The sequence below is a fragment of the Oryx dammah genome, unplaced genomic scaffold (assembly GCF_014754425.2).
Source record: "Oryx dammah isolate SB20612 unplaced genomic scaffold, SCBI_Odam_1.1 HiC_scaffold_1, whole genome shotgun sequence".
In the NCBI taxonomy this organism is placed as follows: domain Eukaryota; kingdom Metazoa; phylum Chordata; class Mammalia; order Artiodactyla; family Bovidae; genus Oryx; species Oryx dammah.
Window position 1 is genome coordinate 29,077,209 of NW_024070185.1, and position 3,604 is coordinate 29,080,812.

The following is a 3,604-nucleotide window of genomic DNA, read 5'->3' on the forward strand; positions in this document are numbered from 1 at the left end:
TTCCTGGAAGTTCTTCCTTTAGCCTGAGTCTCTGAGTCAGGAGACACAGAGCAGTGAACATGGAATGTCAGCAACAGAAAAACCTTCTTTATTCTAAGCCACTAAGATTTGGGCTCTGTTACTGTAGCATAACCTAGCCTGACAGACATAATGTGTGAGGTAATCTGAGGGGTGGTAATGACCGTGACACCATCGTATTGCATCCTTTGAAGGGAAAGTTATTCCCTTTTCACATTCCTCCCCGCTATTCAGATGAGTTGAGAAGATTGGCTTAGAGGCTATTTTCTTTTAACAGCTCTCCTACTATTGCCCACCTTCCTTTTAAACTGAGAGCTGAGCTTGAGCTCAGAATATTTGGCCAGAATTTAATTCTATTTTGTTTTCATAGATTATTTTATAATGATCTCTGGGGAACATGATCCTGTTTGTTTGTTTTTAATTTATGGAATGTTACAAAATTTCCTTTGAAAATATATTTATTTAAACAAAATAAAAGAACTACCATCTCTACAGTGTTTACTATGTGACAGGCCTACTTTAAGTTTTGGGGCATGTCATTACCTATTCCATCCTTGGAAGAATTTTATGGAGTAGGTACTATAATATCTCCACTTTGCAGATGAAAAAACTGAGGCACAAAGGTTAAGAAGCAGCCCAAGTTCCCCCATTTAATAAGTGACAGAGCCACAATTCAGTTCGGGTGCTCAATCATGTCCGTCTCTTTGCAACCCCATGGACTGGAGAATACCAGGCTTCCCTGTCCATCACCGACACCTGGAACTTGCTCAAATTCATGTCCATCAAGTTGGGGATGCCATCCAACCATCTCATCCTCTGTCATCCCCTTCTCTTCTTGCCTTCAGTCTTTCCCAATATCAGGGTCTTTTCCAATGAGTCAGTTCTTTGCATCAGGTGGCCAAAGTATTGGAGCTTCAGCTTCAGTATCAGTCCTTCCAATGAATATTCAGGACTGATTTCCTTCACGATTGACTGGTTTGATCTCTTTGTAGTCCAAGGGACTCTCAAGAGTCTTCTCCAACACCACAGTTCAAAAGCATCAATTCTTTGATGCTCAGCCTTCTTCATAGTCCAACTCTCACTTCCATACATGACCACTGGAAAACCATAGCTTTGACTAGATAGATGGACCTTTGTCAGCAAAGTAATGTCTCTGCTTTTTAATATGCTGTCTAGGTTTGTCATAGCTATTCTTTCAAAGACCAAGCGTCTTTTGATTTCATGGCTCCAGTCACCATCTGGAGGAAAGGAAAGCAAAGGAAAATAAAGTCTGTCACTGTTTCCATTGTTTCCCCATCTATTTGCCATGAAGTGATGGGACCAGATGGCATGATCTTAGTTTTCTGAATGTTGAGTTTTAAGTCAGCTTTTTCACTCTCCTCTTTCACCTTCATCAAGAGGCTCTTTGGTTTCTCCTCACTTTTTGCCATAAAGGTGGTATCATCTGTACATCTGAGGTTATTGATATTTCTCCCTGCAGTCTTGATTCCAGCTTGTGCTTCATCCAGCCTGGCATTTCCCTTGATATACTCTACATATAAGTTAAATAAGCAGGGTGACAATATACAACCTTGATGTACTCCTTTCCCAATTTGGAACCAGTCCATTGTTCCATGTCCAGTTCTAACTGTTGCTCCTTGACCTGCATACAGACTAGAAAATCTGTTTCCACAATTTGTACTCTGAGAGTTGATCTAAATTAAAACAAAAACAAAAACAGAGATGTCCCTTTTGTTCTGTTGGTATGTGCCCATAGCAAAGAGTATGAGGGTGGAACACGAAAGATGGTGTTTCAGGAACCTCCTTTTGGCCTGCAAGGAGACGTGTTCTGCACCCTGCCACAGAGTGACCTTTGACCAGATTCACCCACCTGTATTGCTGGTCAGGACAGAGAGCAGGCTCAGGGACTCAGGGCATTACTTCCACTGCCATGGAAGGAAAATAGACTTGTGAGAGCTTGAAGGAAGATAGAAGGGACTATGTGGTCTTCCCAGGTGGTGCTAGTAGTTCTTTATGTCGCCTGCTAATGCAGGAGACATAAGAGACTCAGGTTCGATCCCTGGGTTGGGAAGATCCCCTGGAAGAGGGGAGCAACCCACTCCAGTGTTCTTGCCTGGAGAATCCCATGGACAGAGGAGCCTGGTGGGTCCCTAATGTTGCAGAGTGGGACACGACTGAAGAGACTGGCATGCACGTGTGCAGAAGGCGCTACAGGCGAGTGGGGGGTGGGGTGGTGGTGACCGTTTGTGTCTGAAGCTTTTATCTGCAGAAATACCCTTTTTTTCAGAAGCACTGGATTTCTTGGCACCCACTCAACAGATGAATTCAGTCCTTACTACCCTATATACAGTGCCAGCTACCCAAGCCACTCTGGGCCTCTCCGTTCAGAAGGCTTAAAGGAGACACCCCATAACACTCCAGTGATTACAAAGAGGGTTTTGATGTGTTTTCTCTTATGGTTTTCAACCTTTGGGGAATATCTTGTCCAGACTACTTTAATTTTTAAAACAAAGAAATTTCTTAAAAATGTCTCCTTGAATCTTACTTAGCATGGAGCTCTCCAGTTTCTTTGGGTGGAAGAAATTAGGAAGCTAATGTTATTAGGAAGCTTTTTTTTTATTTTGCATTATTGTGACTTCAAGACCTAAATATCCCAGGGGAAAAAAAAAAAAAAAGCTTTAGGGATCAATGGGTTTGAAAGAAGACCTTTCCTTTATCAGAGCGTGCTCACCCTGGCTTCTAATAGGAAGAGCAAGCCTTCCTGACTCACTCAGTTCCTCAGTCCATTTTGTTCTTACCATATTTTTTTTATATCTCTGCTGCCTAGGCATATGGAAAGAAGGCTCGTGGTGGAGAAACCACAAAAGAGGCTCAGATTCATATGTCATTTAATGCAATGTAATTGGTGGTGGCGGTTGAGGGTGGGAAATCTGTATTCATAATTGGTTAAAAGTAGGAAGCATGAGTCAACAGGCTGGGTTCTCGCAGTCTGGTTACTTTGATTATCATTTCCTGACAGTAAGTCCAGTGAGTCTTATATAATACAATTTCGCCCATCAGCCAAGGAGACAATATTCATTTCATGTTCAATCACTTCGTTATTGTTCCTTTCAATAACTGGAGATTACTGAAACCTCTTCGCCGGTGTTAAGAAAATGTATGTATTTAGGCAATAGATGGCAGTGTTTCCACAAATTTTAATATTGCAATGGCTCTTAAAGGCAGCCTGATGCTCAGCTCCCCTGTAGCTTGCCGTGATCGTATAGTGGTTAGTACTCTGCGTTGTGGCCGCAGCAACCTCGGTTCGAATCCGAGTCACGGCAGGAGGGGAGAGAACTTTTGGAAGAGAATAGCACGGGTCCCAAGCTGAAGCCCATTCAATAAAATTTTGCAACCAGACATAGAATAAATAATAAAAATCAATAAAACAGAAACTGCTGCAAAGATTTTAAACTTTAGAAAGATGACATGTGCAGAGTGTCTTTATTAATGCACTAACCCTGTTGCAAGTGTGTGGTGTGTGGGTTTTTTTATTTGCCTTGACGGATAATATGATAAGACTGGAGTGTAGTGGGCATGTAATTAT

The 3,604-nt window shown here is 42.1% G+C and overlaps 1 non-coding gene across 1 annotated transcript; it reads left to right on the plus strand.

Moving 5' to 3' along the window:
• Positions 1 to 3,269: 3,269 nt before the first annotated feature.
• Positions 3,270 to 3,341, plus strand: TRNAH-GUG. Its single transcript has one exon. It is a non-coding gene; the product is annotated as a tRNA-His (tRNA).
• The last annotated feature ends 263 nt before the right edge of the window (positions 3,342 to 3,604 follow it).